The 24,004-nt window shown below is 45.8% G+C and overlaps 1 pseudogene; it reads right to left on the bottom strand.

Moving 5' to 3' along the window:
- Positions 1-7,028: 7,028 nt before the first annotated feature.
- LOC142583646 (uncharacterized) lies at positions 7,029-10,868 on the bottom strand (annotated as a pseudogene).
- Positions 10,869-24,004: the final 13,136 nt, after the last annotated feature.

The following is a 24,004-nucleotide window of genomic DNA, read 5'->3' on the forward strand; positions in this document are numbered from 1 at the left end:
CTTTGCTTAGTATGATCCCTCTTATTTCGCTTAGTCTACTTCGCTTAGTCATCTCTCTTAATTCCAATGAGAGGGCTCGACTACCACCCAAGGTCGTGTGTTAGAATAATTTACTTAACCATATCTCTCTTAATTGTACCTCAATTAACCTCGCCTTCAAGAACAACAAAGGTCGTGAGCTCAACTCCCCCGATTACACCAACGGTCATGGATTCGAGTGCCTCCCAACTATGTCTTAACTCTGCCTGAACTAACGTCGCCTTCACTACCCACACAAGTCGTGGGTTCACGTGCCTTAATCAACCCCATCTTAAATAACTTCATCTTCATCAACACCACACGTCACGGGTGCGACTCCCACCAAAGGTCGAATTATTCTATTTGTATTATCTTCACATCAGCAAAACATAACATCCATTCCATCTATCAGTCTTGGTCCCCACTGCCTTCATCCAAGTTAATGTTCATCTTTCCTTGGCGTTCTACTTGACTGTAATCTGAAATATCACAATCATATTGCTCACATAAAAAAGAAAATAGCTTATGGTATACGCATCTTAATTAAAGCACGCCCTTACTTCACACGTACCACGTTGCTCTCACTTTACCACTCTTTCGTCCACTCTCACATTACTTATGGGATCATATGTTGGGGAAACACCTATAATACTCATATTAAGTCTTTACAAACAATTCAGAACCAAGCCATCAGAATAATTACATATAGTTCATGGTTTTCTAATGCCACTTCCCTACTACACGAGAATAACATCCTTACTATTTCCGGGCTCACTACATACAGCCTAGGTATTTTTTTCTACAGACTTCTACATAATGAGCTACCGGTCGATTACATTTTCACCATCTAACCTGACAACTAATAGTACCACCAGATTCGCGTTAAATAACAATTTTCTTTTACCACGAATCCGCACTAACTACGGTAAACAAACCGTGGAATTCACTTCCATATCTGTATGGAACACTCTTCCTCTCATTATGAAAAATAGAAGATCTTTACACCAATTCAAAAGGCAACTCAAAATGCATTTATTATTGACAAACTAATCAGAAAATTTACTGTAACCGTTTTTCTTTCGTTCTTTCTCGCTTTTTTTTGCCTTTTTTGATTGTTTTTGTCCTTGTAAATAAACTACTGGTATATTTTTTACATGCAATTTTTTATGTTACTGTGAGATAAGCTAAACCTTGTCATTATTTGTAATTAATTCTGTATTTTGCTCTGTTAACGCCCATTTCCTGTTGATTGTATAATACCCTATTATATGCTACTATTGCTTTGCGATGTCAATTATCATAACTATTCTTGTACAGGAGGTCCCGATACAGTCTTTGACTATGCGACCTCCTCCTGCATACTAAATACATGTAATTTGACCCAAATTCTAACAATAAATACTGATTCTGATTCTGATTCTGATCGTAATGAAATAATAAGGCCCGAGGTTCCTAAAAGTTGCAGAAGCAAGGGAATAGTTCTCAATTATGTTTAGTCAAAAAATAAAGCAGAACAGTGAAAAGATTGCACCTCGTGGCTGCCGAGTGTGATCATTAACGTTACGGTTCGCTAAACTAGCCGACTTCAGAACAAGAAAGCGTGGCGCTGATTGCCAGTTGGCATGCAAACTTCTACATCGGGAACCACGCAGCAGGGAGGAAAAACGTGCATAAGGTTAATCATACAAGACTAAACGCATCTTGAGCTAGCGTGGCACGTATCTGGTACCCTTGGCTGAAACTAAGCAAAGAAAGAAGGAATATCAGGTGGAAGAAGTTGCGCGAAATTGGGGAAAAAAGAAGAAAGACACAGTGCGCGGAAACGTGTGCCGGACTATTAGCAGCGTCTTGATGTGGAATTTTGGGCAGTTCTTTATGTTTAACGAACGTAGAACTGATCGTGCACTCCAATGAAAGGGTTATGCGAAATAATTTTTGCGTGGTTCTTCATCAGTTTAGCACGCTACAGTGTTTGCATACTGTACCCATGCTACTCGCATACTCTTCGCCTACTGTTTGCATCCCAAACGGAAAGGAGCCCTTTAATAGGACCGCACATTGCTATCCAAGCAACCAGCATTGAGACACTTCAAGATTCTCAGCAGCTGCTTTACAGTTGGTAAATAACTTCGGTATAGGGGTAAGTAATCTACTACAGTAGGAAAACCTAGAATACCATGACAAGCGAATGAGCAAGTGTCATAACAAAAGGGATGTGTTGACGCACAGACTCGGCGCCATTTCATTCTCGCCTCATGAAAAGTTCACTTTTGAGACCTAGCATGTGCTGCTATATATGCATGTACACGCAACCTTGATTCCCTAGTATATCGAGCATACACTTATAACATATTGTAATTCTATAAAGTACACACATATCCAGCTATACATATATAACATACAAAATACTACACATAGATATAGCATGCACACTACTATACCTAAGAGCCTAACAGCACATCAGAAAGAAGCTCTCAAAACAAGAACGAGAACAAAAGTGCTGCCTCTTAACATAGAAATGGCAGTGGGACAGTAGAAACAAAACACTCGAATGAGCAAGGCTTTCTTAAAAAACGATTGTGCGGCGTGCCCACAAACGCCAATATCGTCTAACAATATACCGCTGCGCTCAATAACCTTTCGCGGTACTATCACACCACTATTGCATGGCCACTCTAGCACACGGTCGCAGTAATTCCTCAAGGGTCTATAATAGCCCCGCCACTGTTAATTATTTTCATGAATGACCTTGCGTCGACTATTTCAAAATACACAATATTTTCAATACGCCGATGACACCGTTCTACTAGCAAAACATTTATGCTACAGATCGGCATGTCTATAACGCAATTGTTTGGTTTTATAAAAACTTTCTTGTAATCAATAATAAAAAACAAAGCTGATTTGCCTCAAAAATAGCTCGAAGATTACGTCGATAGATGATATCATTTTGCAGAATAAGGTATGTTCGCCATGTAGTTGTACTCCAGTGGAAGTCTATGAAGTACATGGGTGTACTTTTTTACTCAAACCTATCGTGGGAAACGCATATAGCGTATTTATGTAGTAAACTCCGAAGTGTTGCCTGGGTACTTTATAACTGTAAAGGTATACTTCCTTTTTCTGTCAAAATATCATTTGTGCACGCTCTTGCGTACGGAATATTAAGTTGTGGCATCACAATTTTCGCCTTCTGTTCTATGCGTTGGGAGAGCCGGGTGGACGCTCTTTTAATAAAAACATGCTCCAAAGTGTAGCGTATAACTCGTCTCTGCTTTCATCACGAAACATTTTTACCGCCGTAGATTTTCCTTCGTTCCGCTCATTGTTGGTTAAAACAGGAGTGTTACGTTTTTTTTTTTGGGACGCGGATTTCAATGTTGAGCATAAATCTGTGCGCATGCTCCGTTCGGACTTGCGTTTCACCGTACCTTGTTCTGCAAAGAGAGACGGTGAGGCCCGAGGATGTGTGCACATTCCTAATCTGTCTAACAATCTACCAGAGGACATTTCCACAGCAACTTCGGAAATTTCACTGAAAAACATAATCCCTGCTCTGTAGGTTAAACATGTTCCATATTCGCATTTGCTTTGCTTTCTTATCTCATGTAACATTTATGTGAAAATTGTTTAAAAGCTACGCATTCTTCCATTTTGTGTTGTCTGTAGTGTTCGTTTTACGTAAGCTTGAACAAGAGGTACTGCTGCAATAAATTTGCTACTATACATTCCATATAGTTGTTAGCAAAGAAACGTTTTAGCGCCTTGACGACCCGTCCGTGTCGCTGATGGGTTAACTTTTTAAGCGGCTTTATGGTTGGCTGGGTGATGATGTGCTGCATGCTACGTACTGAAGGAACCAAAGTGTGCAAATTATGTAACTGGGAGATCTATATTCAGAATATTCGAGGTTATTCCTATCAAGGCGTCTGAACCATGACGACGACAGCATGACGTCGTAATTTATTATTTTGTAAGAAGACACGCCAGAAGAGAAAATCAATAAATCGAACTCAATCTAACGCGTTATGACCCATCGAATTATTATGAAAACTATACAGACACTGAAAATGCGCTCCGCCTCATTTAGGAATCTCGAAAAACCGTCAATCCGTGGCGGCACATGTATATGTCCACGAACAAAGAATAATTACCTTTTGCGCGACGTCGTCTGCTAAGAATCCACATTGCCTACACTTCCAAAGTAGCAAGTGCTCCGCTCTCGTGCTGCACCAGCCTTGCACGAAGTAATATCAAGGAACGTGGTGTAGTAGGCTCACGCTGCGCGGTCAGATCGAGGGGAAAAGCTCTGCGCTCGCGAACTTATGCAAACAGGCGCAGCCAAATCAAAGAGACCTATAGTGATATAGTTTTAACTGTTTCAACGCCTCTGATATTGATTACGCGATCGATACTAATCGCCCGCAATATGTATCAACCACGGAGACCTCTGGCCTAATCTATCCGTCGAGACGTCCTTTGTAAATTACCTATAAATGTTGTTCGTGCTTTCCATCTCCACCACACAGCTGCGTAGGAGAACCCCCGCCACTTTTCATCTAGGTGGCGAGACACAGACACCATCTTAGGAGGACTGCACACATGAACGAATGCGATGGCAACTAATGCCACGATCATCAATATTGCACGGCCTGCAGGATCGGCTGGCCCTACAAATCTGTATAAAATCATAGCGGTGACGCATTTCATGTAGCGGGTGTTAGGATTGGCCCACCAAGTGAACTCTTCTGACCGGAAAGCATCCGAGATAGGCACAGATTTGACTACCACGTCTCCACGATGGGGCCAAATTGCTTCACTGGCCGCTCGGCTTCTCCCAAACTCATGGGCTGTAGACAACGACTGTGGTTAAAGCATCCGTGGCCATGGCCGTGAAGCCGTTGGCAAACGCTTATATCGAACACACATGCAGTCAAATATATTTGGTGCGTATACTCATGAATGTGAGTGAGAACGCTATAGCCATCGCGCTCGCCTAATTGTTCAAGCACCGCACGAGGTATCAACAGCCAGAAGTTCGACTGACGGTACCGTGAATGAGCGAAAATAACACTGTTCACCAGCTCTCAAGCTGCTCTCGCTGCTCCCGCCGCACGAAGTCCTACACTGAGTGACCTCATCTTTAAACTAATGGTTCAACCAGCAATTTCTGGGGAGCCGCATCAGTGATCTTTCTTGCGCAAGCCAACACTGCAGCGTTTCACCCTCCGGACAACAACGACAACTGTGGAGATTGCTGGCTTTGTAGAGACTTCATCAAGGAGTGTGCCTTCGTTTTTGTAACATTTTATTTTTCAATTGGAAACTATTCACCATTGGACGTAGTCAATGTTGCCTACAGCCCTTGATTGCGAACTTGGTGCAGTCATATATATGGGCGGAATTGATTTGGCATAATCAAGAAACATATGTATCACCACCGGTGCGATACGACTGTATCTATATATATATATATATATATATATATATATATATATATATATATATATATATATATATATATATATATATATATATATATATATATGCTAAGTTGAACCACAACTATAGAACCAGGGTTCCAAAACGGCCCTGGGTAAGCAGAAGTCAAATAGAAAAAGATACTAGGATTTTACATGCCAAAACCACGATCTCATTATGAGGCACGTCGCAGTGGGGGACAACAGAAATGTGGACCACCTGGGTTCCCGACGTGCACCTAAATCTATATACACGGGTGTGTTCGCCCCCATCCAAATGTGGCTGCCGTGGAGGGGTTTGATCCCACAACCTAGTGCATAGCAGGCCAACACCATAGCCCCTAAGGAAACACGGAAGGTGAGTGAAATCGAGCGTGTGCGCCTTGAATCCAAGTTCGTGGTTTTGCTGAGGAGATGTTGGTAGGCTGGTTCGTTGGGAGCGCATTTTGGGGACGCACGGACGAGGACAAATACAGAGGAACATTCGCGCTGAACACGAAGGCAAGAGGAGACACTAGCGTTCGTGTTTGACAGTTTTTTTGTTGGTTCATGTTTTCCCAGGTGCCCTGCTTCTGTCATAATAGCGGCCACATATCGCCGCAAAATAAAGAACGCGTTTCGTGATTACAGGCTAAAGCGCAGTTTCACCGCAAACCACTTAGTGAACCGACAGCTGCCTTAGACTCAGAAGGGTTTGGGTGCGAGCTAGTTGGTACGGATCATACATATTTCCTCAAAGGATCATTCCTCCCTTGTCTGTGTTTTTTTGGCGCTGTTTTAAATATGAAGGAAGCTGCGTTAGAGGCACGCACGCGCTTCGAATTCTCCTTCGCAAATACATGAGTGCAGGGAGGGCTAGTTGTTCGATCGTTGACATTCTGAAGAAACAGCGCTGATTAGAGGGTAGCTCAATGATATCCAGCACCCCTGTTGTCCGTGTTTCTTTGGCCCTGTAGCCAGCACGGTTTCTTCTTTTTTTTTCACAATGTTCCGTGGTTCACTCTCAGCACTTCCTTGCACTAGCAGAAAAGCTAGCGTGGAAGATGCCACTTAGTGCCGTAAAATACAGCCTTGTCGTGTACAATTCTCTTGCCATATTCTGGCATCACAAATTTTCTTGTCAGAATGCTTTTGAAACAAAAAAATAAGTGCATGGCGCGCAGTGGCCGCTGCCTTTACTCTCCTAGATTTTCTGAAAGAGCGCACAACTTCGCGTAGCCGTGATCAAAAGCAAAACGCTGCACTTTCCGACGTCACGAACTCGGCATCCTGCGTGCTCGAAGTGTTCTGCGGCAGTGCTTCGAGAGCACTGACCTCTTATCGCGCTTTACTTTTTAAGTAACCACGTATTCCCGTGAAAATCAACCGAGCAAAGAACGTTTATTACGGGTATCGCGTGCAATATATAGCACACAGCAAGAAAGAGGGGAAGGGACAAATAGAGAGTAAGGGAAGAAGTTGATTACAGCAGGTGCGCCCAGCTTCATAGGCACGTGCGGTGCCATGACGATACAACAGTCTCCTCTTCTGTTAGGGAGAGAACCTGTCAGGGGGATGTCTCGAACGGGTTGACCTTCGTAGTTCCAGGGTTGAGGTCTCATCCGTCGTATTCGCACTAGCGGTCTTGTCGACGGCTCTGTCGACTCTGGCTGAGAGACGCGGCTGCACTTGCTCCGAGTCCTGCACCACCACACGCGGTTGCACTTCGTCCAAGTATCGGGGCATTAGTTCACCTTCCGGTCCCTCGGCAGTCACCACACGAGACCCCTCTGTTGTTTGGACACGTGCTTGAGTCCATGGGTCTCCGAGGCAACCGTAGTTTCGCACCGAAATTGGTTTAGCCTTCTGCAAGAAATCATTGGCAAAAGGGTAACTGTAACGCTCTGTTTCTGACGGCAACAAGTTATCTAATCAAGAGCGTAGCTCACGCCCCATCAGCAGCATAGCCGGCGTTTTTCCGCCCGACAGCGGCGTTCGTCGGTAGTTGTGCAAGATCCTGGCCAGCCGCGTTTGCATTGATCCTTGCCTGTTTTTCTGCAGGCTTTGTTTTATGGTACGCACCGCTCGTTCCGCCAACCCATTAGATTGAGGGTGATATGGTGCAGTGCGCATGTGCTTTATTTCATTCACCGTGGTGAAAGTCTGGAATTCCCGGCTTGCAAACTACGGCCCATTATCTTACGATTGTGCGCGGCAACCCAAAAGTGCTAAAGAGGGTGCGCAGGGCACCTACGGTCGTCCCAGTTGTGGAAGTTTGCAAAGGCACAGCTTCCATCCACTTACTGTGGGAATCGACCACAATTAATAGCATGTAGCCATCCACCGGCCCGCAAAATCAATGTGCAGACGAGACCACGGCTGCCTGATTTCCGGCCACGGCACTGGTACCTGGCGTGGAGGCATCGGTGCAGCTTGAACACATAAGTGGCAAGTCTTACCGAGCTGCTCAATCTGTTTATCAATGCCGGAATACCAAATCAGTGAGCGAGCTAGTCTCTTCATCGCGGTGATTCTTTGATGTGTTTCATGAATCAGCTGCAACACTGCGTTCCTGGCTGCTTTAGGCACGACGACTCGGTGGCCCCAGAACACCAGGCCTTCTCTCACAGTTAGCTCGTCCCTCCGGACTAGGTACGGCTTCAGAGTGACTTGCTTCGCGTCTAAATGCCGAGGCCAGCCTTCCTGCACCCACTTCCGTACCACAAGTAACTCCTCATCTTCGGCTGTATAGAGGGCCAGTTGTTTGGCTGACAGCACTCTACTGTCCAAACAGGCGGTGAGAAGTACGTACTCACAGTCATCAGCGCCGTCCTCGTCTCCGCACATTTCCTTTGAAGGCGCTGCCCGTGGCAGGTGGCTGATTGAAGCAGCCGGAACATTCGCCTTGCCGTCCTTGAACTTGACGATGTAGGAGTAGGTGCTCAACTGGAGGGCCCACCGCTGTTTGCGGGCGGCCGCCATGGCTGGAACCGGCTTATCTGGATTGGAAATACTGACTAATGGCTTGTGATCAGTCAGAAGTGTGAATTTCCTACCCAAGAAATATGCCCGGAATTTCGCCACTCCAAACACTAATGCCAGGGCTTCCTTTTCAAGCTGCGAATATTTCCTCTCTGCGTCTGTGAGTATGCGGGAGAGGAAGCCAATGGGTTGCCTCATCACCTCAGCTGTGCCGTGAGAAACGTAGGCTCCAATGCCGACTGATGAAGCGTCATATTCTAGTACCAACGGTTTGTCCGGGTCGTAATGGGCAAGCAATTCTGCTTTACTTATCAGTGCTTTGACCTCTTGGAACGCCTGCTGCTGAGCAATGTCCCACTTCCACTCCGTCCTGGCGCGCAATAGTTCGTACAGAGGTGCAAGGATCGTGGCTGCCTGCGGTAGAAACTTTTGATAATAGGTGACCAGACCCAAAAATGACCTTAACTCGGGCACTTCCGTGGGTGTGCCGACGTCCAGAATAGCCTCAAGATTTTCCCTTTTGGCAAGTACGCCCTTATCGTTGATTTTGTAACCCAAAAAATCAACCTCATTCTCACGAAATCTTGACTTCTCCCAATTCAGCCGCAGCCCGAACTCGCGGAACCTTCCCAGAACTCGGCGTAAGGTGGCGGCGTCATTCCGCTTTTCTGCAATAATTACGTCGTCCAAATAGACCTGTACTCCGGGCAGTCCTTGCAAAATTGTTTCCATGTGTTGCTGAAATAGCGCTGGCGCAGAGGCTACTCCGAACGGAAGGCGTGTGAAGCCAAAGAGGCCCTTCTGTGTATTCACCGTCGGGAGCAGTTGCGATTCTTCGTCTAACGCAATTTGAGTGTAGTTGTCCCGGAGATCGATAGTTGTAAAAACTTCACCGCCGTTTAACGTCGCCATGATGTCCTCTATGCGCGGGAGAGGTTACTGGATCGTATGGCAGGCTTGGTTGACAGTAGTTTTGAAATCGCCGCATAAGCGAATGTTTCCGTTACGCTTTACCACCGCCACCACAGGTGCCGCCCACTTCGAGTGTGCGACCGGGGCAAGAAGTCCATTTTCAACTAACCGATCAATTCCGGCCTCCGCTTTTGAGCGCAACGCGTACGGCACCGGCCGCGCCTTACAGAACCGAGGAACAGCATCATTCCGCAATGGCAGACAGGCGGGCGGTCCCTTTATGAGCCCTAGCTCGGGTCTAAACACGTCGGAAAATTCTTCTAACAAGGCTTGAACGCCATTGTCAACTTCACGAATGGCTGCACTCTCGCCTTCCTGCGTTGCGCTGAGCACCGGCTCCCCAAGAAGGTCCAGCGCTGTCATGACGTCCCGGCCACACAGGTTCGGCCCGGAACAACTCAGCACCGCTAATATCGCTTTCGTAATCTTCGAACCTAAGGAAACGTCGAGCTGTAACTTGCCACGCACCGGCAGTGGTCCCAGAAAGCATGACAACTTGGGCGGTGATTCTTGCAGTTTCGGCCAGGCAATTTGATGCTGTTCGTAGGTGGGCCAAGTGATGATAGAAACCGGGGACCCTGTTTCCAGCTGCATCTTGATCGCTATTCCATTCCAAAGTAGAGTGCACATTATTGCCTTTAGGGTGTGACTGTTTCCGACGAAATTATCTGCCGTTTCAACGAGGATCAGAGCTTCTGATTCCGGACCGTTGCAGTTTCCTGCTGACGGATGCACGGCATTAATTTGCTGGTGTGGCCACGTGAACGGTTCCCTCGTTCTGCTGTCTGCTTGTGCGGGACACATCTTGCGAACATGACCGCGCTGCTGGCACCGGTAGCACTTCGCCGAGCGGAACCGGCACGTTCTGGGGTCGTGCCCTGTTTTTCCACACCTGAAGCATGGTGGCCGACTTTCACGTCGTGCATACTAAGGCGATTGCTAAGGCGAAGGTGCTAAGGCGATTTCCTCTGCTTCGCTTCTTGTTAAGGATGCCTTCGAAAGCAGTTTACGACGTACCGAGTTGTCTTGCAAGCCACAAACTACACGGTCCCGGAGCATCCTGTCAAGTGAAGTGCCGAAGTTGCAGGTATCCGCCAATTGCCGAATGGCTACAAGAATATCTCTTACTGGCTCTCCTGGCATCTGGTTGCGTGAGAAAAATTTGTAAGATCTGGCTATTTGATTCGGGCTGGGCGAAAAATGCTTCTGCAGTATGTCGAGTGCTTCATTGTACGACAGCTCGTTCACCTTTGTTGGCGCGCAGCGTCCACTAACGACGGCCACCGTGTGAGTGCTCAGCCCTGCTACGAGCAATGCTCGCGTCTTCTTTTATTCCGTGATGCCGTTGCTTTCGAAGAAAGCTTCTAGCCGCACTAGATATGCCGGCCAGAGGTCCGCAGCTTCCTAGAACTGCGGTGGACTTGCGTATCCGGCCATGGCTAGGAAACCGCTAGGAAACTGGTTAGGAAACCGAAAAAAAAAACACAACAAGGCTTAATAATACTGGAGCTGTATATTCAGCCCCAAGTGCAGCATCCTTGCTCCTAACGGAGTTCTCACCCACCGTGATGGCTCGGTGGTTATCACTGTGTTGCTGATGATGATATCGTGGGTTCGTTTATCTGCCATAGCGCCCGCGTTCTAACTAGGTCAGAATACAAAACGCTCGTGTAATTAGGTTTACGCACACGATAACGACTCTCAAGTGGTGCAAAAAGTATTCCGGAAAGCCCCATTGCGGCGTCTCTCACAGCTAGCCCGTGTGCTTCCTGATGTTGAACCTTATTATTTATTTGATTCAAACTATACTTGGCTGCACGAAATCTACGAAAAGACTACTCACTAGTTCACAGCGTAAAACTGTGAAATAGCTCTGCACTAGTTCAGAACCACTAAAGCTGTGGTTCGAAGTTCTTGCATAGAAGCTAAAAGAACTATTTCAGAACTTCGTGTTTTCTTACAAAAGCAGAATTACCCATGCTGGTTAGCTTACACGTCACAGAATGGTATCTGAAGCAAACACCATAGCTGAAATCGCCCGCAGGGATATCTTCAAACACGTATTTTGTCTTCACTGCGTACACGGACGACGACGCGCGAGGAAAACCGTTCTATTGACTGCAGCGCCATTTTGGTACCATGATGCGGAGAAGTGGGGAACTACACTCGGTCAGCACACGTACTCCTCTAGCCACCATGCCGTCCTGGTCATTCCGTCGTGGTCAAGTTTCTTTGTCGACATGCGTGACATGAGCATGATTGAGCGCCGGAAGTTTATTAGCTAACGCCAACGTCGCCCAGCCTTAGCTACACCTTGCGTGATTCCACAGAACTTATTTGCCATAGCTGCGAGCTCGTATTCATCGATGCGGTTCCGAGTGAATATGCGTCGTAACTGGGTCGCGTAGTCTCTAGTAGCAAATGGTGGCTGAGCCTGAACATCATGCTTCCCAATGAAAACTTTGCTTAAATTGATTCCCGTAGCGCCTGGGGTGCGCAGAATTCGCCTGCCCTTCGAAGACGACTGGTTTGTAAGAACGCCTTTGACTTCATGTTGGTGCATGTATGCCGTCAAGTGTTCACTGTGTTCCGTTACTTTTATTCCATCTTTATATTCTGTACAATTGTTTATTGCGTGGGATGGTTGATACACGGCTTAGTACTAATGCAGTGCCAGTACGGAAAACAGAGTGCAAGAACCATAACAAGAAGCGCCCGCTTGGGACTATGTATACTGCGTCCTAGAGGAACCAGAGGTGTCCACCTGGCAAGATTAAATAAAACGAAAGCAAGAAAAAGCTATGTATAATCGGCTCAGACGTCGCGAAAGCAGTGTAGCACGCGTGACGTCGCAGTAGCGGCGCGAAATAAAAAAAGAAACAAAGAAAGAGAAAAAAAGGGAAACGTAGCCTGCATTTGCGAATTACCGCGATTTCTACCTGTTGCTGTCATGCAAAATGGCTAAAGGTGAAAGCTCTACCACTGTACTGTTTTCGGCTGCAAATATAACTCTCGGAAGCGAAAGATAGTAGATGTCATTCAACACGCTGTTTTAGTTGAGCAGTTACGGTCAGCTCCAACTCATACCGGCATATGCTAGCTATTTTCGCACACCAAGCGAACACTGAATTTGTTTGTTTGTTTTCGTCAAAGATCAATCGTATCGCGGGAATTCAAATCTGGCGTCTTAAATAAAAAAAAATTGATTTCTCATTCACCTCATTGAGGTCTTTCGTGTGGGGCAAATACGTTAAGCCCTCTGTGGTCCCGGAGGAAATCTTGAAGCTCCATATTATATATCAAGGGCACGGCCAACATTTCGGTCAACGTGAATGTACAACAGAAAAAGAAAGACGTGAAAGAATAGCAAGGCCATAAAACGAGCATAACAGCAATTTCCGAACCGGGTTAAGGCACATGGCTCGTTACTCGTCCTTTTGTAGTAGACACGGGGCGCCTTCATAGCCTTGCTCTGCCTCACGCAATACTAACCTGAACTGCCTGTCTTGGTATCGAAATGGCCCAGAACGTTACCTGCGAAGACTGTGGTCACGAAGGCACTGTCAATGGCGCTCCCGCTCACTTTCCCAGATGTACTAAGCAAAGGCAATCGCTGACTGCCGGCGGACGAAGATCTTGGACAACCTATCGAGCCCATCAATCGTCGCACGAGAAAGCAGTACCGACGCTGGCGTGCTTCCTACCACCAGCTATCCTCTGCAAATGTCCTGTAAGTTATAGAAAATTCCCTGTCGCGGCTCAGCATTTATATTCCCCTTCAGTTCGCGCTAATTCCCCTCCATTTTTAATTTTGTTCACTCTTCCGATCTCTTGAAGTGAAGCGCAGCACACAAGTCACTCCTTTGTAGCTAACATCCTCATTAGAATATTGTTTCACGGCGTGTGCGCATGAAAGCGGCAACGGTTTCAGCGGTGCTTTGAGCACGAAGAAGGCGACGTATTCGGGAAACGCTGCACAAGCGGCCGATTGGCCCTGCAGCGTTGATTAATTTTTTTTTCGTTCATATTACATATTGTTACCCAGTTCAAGATCTATTGCTCACAGGGAGTTTGTGCCACTATATTAGGATCATCATCATCATGCTCATTAGTCATACCAGTGTAATATCGTGCAAATACTCTTGTTTCCTTTCTACAAGCGCATAATCTGTAACATTAGTACTGCAGGAATATTCCGTTTATATGTATTGCAAATACGGTTGATTGGGTTATGCATTGTTCCGCCGACAAAAAAAAAACAAAGCGATACAAGTCATTGCTTATCTGCACGCGTAATGCGAAGACGTGAGATTGTTCCCAGCCTGCGGCAAGTTGTTTTATCATCCATTTTCATTTCCATTATTTTATCATTTATTTATTTCAATTAGTAAATACAAATAATTTGTATATATATGCCCAAGTGTTTTCGGGGCAACTTTTCACTACCTCTAGAACGTCCTGTCCTGGCCCTTTGGCGTACATTGTCCTGTACACGGGCACGTACAGGTAGCTTCACGTCCACTTATTCTTTATGCAACTTTTCTGCATAACACCACTGAAATACTCTAACGAAAATTTCTTCGCCAACATCCTGAACGGCAAAACCACTGCACGCATATAGCCTATGGGACAATAATTTCTATAAGTGCCCGAAGATACAGTGAACTCCGGCAAGATATGTCCCAAATGTACTTGCAAAATCATGCGTACCAAGATACCACTCTGGTCTCCAACAAACACATATACTAGTGTGGCGCACCCAGCCTGAACCACCCATGCATCCGGTGGACATATTGTAAAAGCTAGTATTCTTGAAAAAAAAATTGTGTTCAACAGTAACCCCGCCCAAAAGAGCATAACGTTTTCCCTTCTGCGTTATGTACTGCGCAACTGTGAACATGGTAATAAAGGTAAAAAAAAAAAGGTGATTTCGGCCTAATTGTTAACTTAGAATATCGGGCTGATGCGCCTGGGGCCATAGAACGAATCCTACCTCCGGACACGCTTCACTTCTCTTTTTGTATTATTAACAGCGAAGGGGATGCTACTCTGCGAAAACCAGACCGACCGATTGAGCAGCAATCGACCGACTGACCGACCGAGCCCGACGAAACCATGGGATGGTAGACAAAAAAAGCTTCGCCTTAAATATAAGGAACTCGGGTACGACGCTTTCCGAGCGTGCATTATAGTCAATTTGTTCCGTTGAGGCGTTAAGCTGCATAACTAATAAATAAATAAATAAATAAATAAATAAATAAATAAATAAATAAATAAATAAATAAATAGCTCTATTTGTTCCTTCGCTGTATTCTAAATTTAATATGAAGACATGTGATTTGCTTTATCGATTCTTCGCGCCCCCGGAAGGCTGGCATGAACTAAAGGCATGGAGCCTCAAAGAAAACCTGCTACTTAGAGAGTTTGGCATGGGCACATATATTACAACCGAGAAAAAAACTAAGTTTATTTTAGCAAGTTTACAACGTAGATGACATTTCCGTTATTGATTTCATTTATAGAACTATATCTGACTTGGCGGCGGCAAATATAGCCATTAGTTAAGCGGCTCCCTTGTTTCACACCAATAAAGTTTGCCGTCATCATAGTTTATCGTTGCCTTTTTCACCATCCTCAAAACACAGTACGTTGATTAGCTCAAGTCATCGTCTATTCTGTATGAAGAAATGCCGTAACTTTTCAAGCGTACAAACTGATGATCATTACTTGCAAATATTCCCCATATGCCCTCCATCCTAATATTATTCTTGGTGCCAATGATATCTATGGCGCGCCAATCCTTGGCCAAAAGTACGCTACGGCTACTTCTGTGATTCTAGTCACTTTACTTTTACTAATTTACTTTTGCTAGAGCGCTATAGGTCACTTTATATTTAGTCATTGCTGGGCAGTATCGAAGATATATGCATCTTAGATACCATCTTAGGTACTGCTTGGATATCTTGTATATGCATACGTATACGTCTGCCAAGAGGTATACGTATGCATTTCCAGTACATTAAATTATGTATCGTGTATCTTAATATACACCAGTCTTAAGATGCACCATCCCCATGCGAAAGTATAAATGTTGGCTGAACTCCGCTTCACGAGCCGATACTGCTGTCACTAAGCCACCTGAATGAAATTGAAGGCAGCGACATTCTTTGATCTTTCCGCCAGAGACCTCCAACGAGGGCAGGCAGTAAGGTCAGCGCGTCGCTATTGGCGGAGAACAGTCACGTGATGGCGCTCGCGCAGTCTCGACAAAAACAAGGCCGAGAATATCTGCCGACCTGTTTTCTTGATTTTTTTTTTCAGTTGTTAGGTGCCATGCTACTTCATCGAAGCCACCCTACTGGGCTGCGTACGCCAATGGTTGCGGCGTCTTTCGCGGAAACTCTGATGCAGCTATAATGTCGTTATCGAAGTTTCTATTGCATGGTGAATTGTTACGAAGTCCTATGAATGCAATCATGGGGTTGCCTTGAGTCCAGTGGCTTTCACACATCAGCGACTTGAAGGATCTCAGGGGCGTAAGTTTGATAGTTGCGAAGCAAAGCGTGCACCACGCTGCTTCGAGGGGCCTTACGCACACCTGTAAGGTGGATATTCTTTTACGTGACTATTGCTCGCAAACACCAAAGGGAATTTTTTGGACTACGTTACATGATAAGAATTAGGCGAAATGTGAATAAGCTAAGAAAGCTGCGCATTACGCACGGACTAGCACTTGTTTATGCGTTACGAAAGTCTGATCTGCTCAATTTTTCTAGCCAACGTGCTTCAAACATAAGAAGGCTATTGTATTAACACTCAAATTGCCAAAATCAGGGAAACAATCGCATTAAATTAATATAGGCGTCAACTTGGGTACAAATAAACAATGTGCTGACCGCGTTACATTTAGGATTGGATTTAGAATCTTCATTATAATGATATAAGAAATTTGCGATTGTATCGAAGTATATACCTTAAAACACCAACGGAAAGTATCATATCGGATACAATAATTGCTGTATCTCAAATAATTGCTGCCCGAGTTACTTGTATCGTATCAACGTACAATTTCAAAGCATCTCTGCCGAGCCCTGGATTTAGTTGAGTTTAAGTGTTTGGCTTGACATTGATGTAAAGCGGTTCAGTACCGAGAAGGCTTCGATCGTGTACCAAATGCTAGTGTTTTGTGCGCTTTCTTTCTACGCATGCGTGGTAAAGACGGTGCTTTAGAAAATTTACAACGGACGAGAAACATTTATTAGAACGCCGTGGTAACACTAGAAGCGCAAGAAACGTATTAAAGGGATTACAGTGCGGAAATTGTGGTAAGAATTTAGCGGTTACAGCCATCGCTTCGAGGGCCAACTCCCCCCCCTCCACCCCCCCCGCCCCCCACACACACAGACAGACACACACGTGGTCACAAATCTCGCAGTAATGCTTCTCATGATAGCTATCGCAGTTTCTCAGGCAGTCTGGATTTTCCCTACTTAGGATGGCATTGTTCACTCATTCAGAACTCCTGGCGGCTGAACTTTATACAAGACAAAGCCGTAAAATAAAAATTAAGAAGCCCGTCCATTCAGACACTTCATTCAGCTTTAGGAATGACGCCGAGTAGTGAAATTGAACAGTAACCACTCATGACAGCGTCCCTTATAGCTAGGGCGTACTTTTTTTGTCATGTTAAGAAAGTTCATCAATTACGATTTCTCGTAATGAGAGGCGCCGACGCAAGGCCCCATATCATGCAACTGCGACCTATTGCTTCATTCACACCAAGTGATTTCCTCATATGCGCTCACCAGAAGTTTAGGCAACCAATTACCGAGTCGTTTACAGGTAAATTTCCGCAACATATTAATATACAAGCGATAATAATTATGAAACGTACACAAAGACATGTGAAGCATTTCTCTTTAGAGAAAGATCACGTTTCTTCTCAGTTTTTTTGTTGTTGTTGTTGTTGGCTAGAAGGTAGTGGCGCTTTGAGGTCTCCTAGTTTAACTCTATTTCAAGTCTATGTTGTCGATGAGCGATGGTGCCTGATTTATGCTAATAATCATATTTCACAGACTAAGAGTAATCGGCTGCTTTTGAAAACCAGGCTCTGGTGGAAAAATGAAAAGTACATTGACCCAGAAGCTCTTTCGAAATGTGCGCATCCAACTTCATGCATTCAAGGGCGTCCCGACAAAAAAATAAGTAAACATGCCGTGTTGTATTAGCCACCGGAATTGTCCCGTCACGCGTTCAGGCGCATGGGATTGAATGTGTATGAACGCTCGTCATATGAATATACCCTGCAATGCTTATGCCCTTCCGGACTCCGACCAAGGCCCTCGCCCACGTGGCACTTCATTACCGAATACATTGACGCAGCATGGCCTGTTTATCATCGTCTACATTTCGGAGGCATCCTTAGCTAGGAAGGAGCACAGGTGCCACTTTTTGTGAGAACTTCCGCCGAGCCTACTTCTTTATAAGAATTATAGGAGAGGTTGTTTGTTGCCTTTAGTGGAAGTGGCTACTCCTAGTGAGGTAGACTAAGCTAGACGTATGAAAAGCACTGAAAAAACGACAAGGTAGTCATTATCAGCAACACTTGCGAAGTTATGCAGACGAGTAAACAAGGCGCGACAAAATAAAACCCACCAAGTTCGCAGTAGTTTACATTAATGAAAGTAAACGTAAGAGTCCGCTGAAGACGCCAGAAATAGACAGTATCACAGACGAGATTGCTGAACTGTACATATACTAGATGGCCACATAATAGAACACATAACTACGCATAACTAAATACAACTGCATGATTGCACGTGAGAAATTCAAACGTGCGCAGCACGCCTCTACAGTCTGCGGTATCTGAATAATCGCTATTGAGTCTGAGGTTTTTGTAACTTCCGAAAAGATTTGAATGCGAATAGCAGTTTTGTCATTGTCAGGCCAGTTTTTTTTTTGGTTATATATAATTAACCAAGCAGAAATGGGGACCCATGCCGAAGATGGTGCAGTATAAAAATCTGGGCCTATCCCGAAGGTAGGGCAGTAAAAAAATGTAGGCCTAACCTCGTTCATAGCGCTCTTAAGACGAAGCTTTAGCTCGGGCCCAACTCCGACGCGGCCTATTCAAATATATGTAAAACGCAAGAACGCTTTTCTGAGATAACCCGTGGACCAATTTTAATGAAATTTGTTGCATTTGAGAGAGGAAGGTAAATTCTAGTGACTGTTGGAAGCGGAATTTCGATTTAGTGCCTTAATTTCGTTACAAAGATTTTCAAAAATTCGAAGTTTGAAAGAAATAGAAGCACGAAGTTTACAAATTAATAGCTCTACATCAAGGAAAGATATCGCGTTTCTGTAAATGGCATCCATGAGATCGTTGAAAGCGGACAAATTCGGTATGTCATTCTATATCTTACGTGAACTTGTTACATTGTTTACAAGGGTTCTGCAAAAGCTGCATTTCCATATTACTAAATTTTTCAGATTCATGAGTAACATATCCATTTTGTCCGCTTTAGGTGCACTATTAGATGCAATTTACAGAATTGTTTTATTAGTTTTCGTTACTGTGTTAGAGAGTTCTAAACGTGATAGTTTCATGTTTCGAAAATTTTTGATTTTTCCATTTTTTAATAAAAAATGAGGATATAAATCGAAAATTTGAGACAAAACAGTCACTAGATTTTAAGTCTGTCTTTTAAATGCAACAAACCTCGTCAAATTCGGTGCGGTGGTTGCCGAGAAAAAGGAATTCTCCTTTTACATGTATTTAGATAGGAGCACCCGAGCTAAAGCTTCCTCTTAAGGGGAGCAAGAAGTCCCGTGCTGGATGATATCTAACACGCATTACACACCAGCCCGACGCTTTATCATGCAGCGCCATGAATGGCGTCGGAGAGAGTGGGATCCTTTCTCGGTGTTCCCGCACAACAGCACAATGCGCGCACCGGCGTGACATGCATTTCGGAGGCCACCTCCCGACTTCGCAGGGCGCTAGATGGCGCAGGGTTTCCACAGGGAAACGCGAGACAGGAGCCATGCTGAAGTGCACGTCTCACACATGACGCATTTCGTCTATTTGCATACCAGGATAGTCATCGTAGATGAGTTCTGTCCGATTTTTTTTTAATGATAAGTGCCATTTCAGTACATCTACTGTTGAGCAAAGGCCAAAGTGTTATACTTATTCGTCCATTCTGATGGCATATCCTGAGAATAGCGGGGGCGAGGCTTTGTGCGAGCCAGTCAGAAAGGGCAAGTAAAGAAAAAAAAAAATGGCGCAATTTCTCTCGATGGGTTAAGCACCAACAGCGATGCCAGATTTTAGCGTTGTGCTAGGATTCTCGTTTGGGATCTTATGGGAATTTAGAAATTCGCTGCGCCATCGCGCAGACGCATTCATTTGTTTTGCCGTCCCTACGCCTGACCGCCTTTGTCACTCCCAACCGGTTGTCAGCGGTGGCGCGACACATGCATGGTTTGCGGTGGGAGCGGGGTACTAGCACCACGAGGCGGCCCCTGGCGCCTATTCACGTGGCGGGAGCGTGTCGCCTTCATTTGGACTGCACCGAATACGTACACGCTTTCTCTCATCCGCTGACACCTTCGTGACTAGGACTGAGCTCACGCACGGTGCCTTGCCCGTGCGGGGAGCGCGTACCTCGTGTTGTTCCTATCCCGACGCTAAGCCGAAGAACGGGTGCCTAGTGCTCGCGCGAGGTCGTACCACGCCGAGCCGCACTCATCGGAGGCCCAAGCCGAAGGAGATTGCCCGAGCTCTCGCGAGTTGGCCCATCGGTTATTGCGAGAGCAAGTAGCATAGCCGCCGGGACTTTTCCTAGCGGCGTGTCCCAGCTTGAGCCTGTGCTCTCGCAGCGACATGCTATAGGTGGCCCTGTCTGTATTTTTCGCCCTTGGTGCGCGACCCCTCTGGTTCCCGCGCCGCCCCGGGACCGGGCGTTTGCGGAGTGTTGGATTCCCCTAGAGACAATAAAGGGTCTCCATTATTTAAGGGCAATACTGCGTGTTTGCGTGCGTTGCTCGGTAGCCCCTTGCGGCCTGAGCTCACGCGCAGCGGCGCGCGAAAGGCTGACGGCTGATGCGGCCCTGTGGCTCGATAAGCTCGAATCCGCGGTGGCTGGTGCTCCGTTGAGACTCGAACACCCCACGACCTCTACTCTGTGATTTAACCATAGGGTTATTTGCTCCGCTGTCCAGGAATTGCTTAAATTTGAACCGAATGCCTTGTTTGTAAATTGTTCTGTTTATGTATTTTCAATCATCGGTTCTCATTAGTTCCCTTATTATTGCTTTCATTATATTGTGTAGTCTCAACTTTCAGCAGCACCATTAGCATACATGAAAGTTTATGTGAGGCTGCAATTTCGAATATTCCGCCCTTTTCTAGGCCAATCCCCCATAGTGGTTATGCGTCACGAATTCGATGGGCAACAACATCGACGGGTCTTCGAATGGCGCGGTACTGCTCTGTCCAGAGGGTGGTCACCACGGACGGAAGCGCAGCCGCAACAAAAGATGTCTGAAGCCAAGCGTCTCAACGCTCTGGCTTCTGTTGGAAAGTTCTTAGCGCTGAGGCAAGGATACGGTAGTCTATTCAGTATCGGGCTGTTATGCAAGATGTGCTTTTTTCCAACCCGGGTATATATATATATATATATATATATATATATATATATATATATATATATATATATATATATATATATATATATATATATATATATATATATATATCGGTTGAGAATGTGAGTGAGTGAGTGAGTGAGTGAGTGAGTGAGTGAGTGAGTGAGTGAGTGAGTGAGTGAGTGAGTGAGTGAGTGAAAGAATGGCACCCGGCTAGTGCCCCATCAGGACTGGCAGGTCTAGCACACTTGCCCTGTCGAGCGCAGGCCGGGTTTATTGACCACTTATATTCAAGCAAAAATATTCACGTTCGCGTGACGCCACCTTTGCCCTGTGTTCCAGGTTAGATGGTATTCCGGCCGCCATTACTAAAGCCTATGACAACATTTTTGCACTTGTGCTGAAATTAATATTTAATTGCTGTCTCAATAATTCTAAAAAAATGTCTCGCGTGCTTGTACCAACTCGCAGATTTTATTCCCGTCTTTAAATCTGGCCTCAAAACGAACGTCGCAAACTATCAGCCGATTCCTCTCCTGTCTGCCATTTCGCAAGCTTTTGGAACTGTATTGTCGTTCGGTGCAAAAATGTTCTTGCTCAAAATCAGCCCGGATTTCTTTCTGGCCGATCAACGACCACCAACTTTGTCAGCTTTATGATGCAACTTTCCGCGCCCATCACGCAAAGTTGCCAAGTTTACGCTGTGTACTACGACCTCAGCCAAGCGCCTTTGTAGTAGTCAATTATTCCTTACTGCTCCTTCCTTAGGTTCTGTGTTAAGTCCACTTCTTTTCTTAATTTTCATCAATGACGTTTCTCTGCAATTCAGAAGCCTTTCTTCCCCCGTTTCTTCTATGCCGATGACATCAAGATATTTAGGGAGATAGGCCGTATCGAGAAATGCCGCACTTCGCAGTCCTACCGATGTTCGTTCTCTGAATGACACCAGGTTAAGGCCGCCACGGCCTCATAACGATTGTCAAGGAGAGCAGCAACGAACTTCAAACCAGAGAGGTAGAATTGGTTTGACTTTCCAGCCGAACAGTGAATTATTACTGACAGTCGGAAATGCCGTAGGTACAACGCACGATGTGAGCGAATTATTCGAGCCTCCGCCGAGAGGCTTCAAATGCCAAAAGTGTGGAACATGTCGCGAAGCACGGCCGTGGTCATTCGACGCCCGAAGAGTGGTATGGAGAACAACGTCAAAAACTGATCGCCAGAAACGCTTCCATGTCCTAATTTCGCTGAACACAGCCCCTTTCGAAGGCCGGCCCCTAAGCCTATGAAAGCTCTTGTTGAAAGGCCAACACATCAGCATCGTCAGAAAAAAAAAAAAAAAAGAAAGGACGAATGGACCCGGATGAATACTGATGATGGAGGGAAAATGAGATTGAGGCAAATCGAGATAAAGGCAAAGCGAGATTGAAGCAAAGCAGTATTGTGGCCCATCTCACGGTGATTGTGGACGTTAATCTGAATGGCATTCAAGCAACGTACCGACATAGCGCATTGCGGAAGAAATCTTTATTTAGAATCAATGTTCACCATTCTGAGATTTCCATTGCCTCGGCTATGCGCGACATCAACTGTCTCCGGGATTATCCCAGTTCTCCATTACACTCACTCGCCAGGATCGGTCATGAGCATTACGGCATGACGACGGCTGTGTGGTCATGACGCAGTGACAATGAGGGTAGGCCAACGAAGGAATTACGTCGATGGAACGATGAAGACGTTATCCCCACGACGACATGGCGGTAATGCGATGACGACGACTGCATGACCTCGGCCGCGTGACTACATCGTTATAATGTACTACGCAGTGGCAACGGAATGGTACGGAGATGTTATTTCGTAAGAAAACAGATATCACGAAAAAAATCACTCAATCGAACTCAATTTAAAGCGTTATGATGCTTCGACTTACTGTGACAACCGTACATACATTGAACGTGTGCTTCGCCTCATTTAGCAATAAAAAAAAAACTTTCAATCCAGAGCGGTATATGTCCACGAACAACGAATAAAGAAGTTTTGCGCGACGTCGTCTGCTGAGCTACCACTTCGCCTACAGTTCTTAAGTAGAGAGTGTCCCTGCATTCGTGCTGCACCGGCCTTGCCCGTAGTCAAACCGAGGAGCGTAGCGCAGTTGGCTCGCACTGTGCGGTCAGACCGAGGTCAAAAGAGGTGGCTGAGGGTTAAATGTTGTGAACCTGGTTATCACGAGCGCAAGGTCTCTTTGGCTTGGTTTTGCAAAGACTATGCACACAGTGTTTCAATAAAGTAAGGCCGCAGTCTTTCGCACACGTTACAGAGCTGCCGAACGGTTTGTCCGTGAAGTCGTAGTGAAACCTGGCCGTCACAGTCGAGCTTGCTGCCAGCCGAAAGGTGTAGTTCGTCAAACGTTCGTTGTGGGTATACCGTTGCTTGTATGCACAGCTTTCGTCTCCTTCTCTTTGTTGTTGTTCGTGTTGCTGAACGAAGGCGCCGGTTGCAGCAGCTTCGATCTTGGCACGCTTCCGCGCTTGGCAAGCTTCTCTATAACGTGCTAATATGTCCTCCCTATTTTTGTCTACAGGATGACTGGATTCAGCCTGTCGCTTGCGCCGAAGCGCAGGCACAGGCAGCCCAGCCGGTGCGCCATTTATGGCGAAATTGGTCGACCAAGCGCCGGCGAAGCAGCCGTTAAAGGCGCGTTTATAGTCCGATATCGGCGCGCGGCCGAGCGTCGCTTGACGCCAGGCGCGTGGGAGCGCGTTGGCCGCTTCCGCTTACGTTGGCTGCGCCAGTGCATTGAACCATAGGTCGAAATACCGACGCTGTTCTCGCCAACGTGACGTAATGTGTGCGAGCACGCACGCTACGTCGGAGTATATTTATCCCCTTAACCATCACCTAGTCACGTGGTACTGCAGCGG

This window comes from Dermacentor variabilis, chromosome 5 (genome assembly GCF_050947875.1).
Source record: "Dermacentor variabilis isolate Ectoservices chromosome 5, ASM5094787v1, whole genome shotgun sequence".
Taxonomy (NCBI): Eukaryota; Metazoa; Arthropoda; class Arachnida; order Ixodida; family Ixodidae; genus Dermacentor; species Dermacentor variabilis.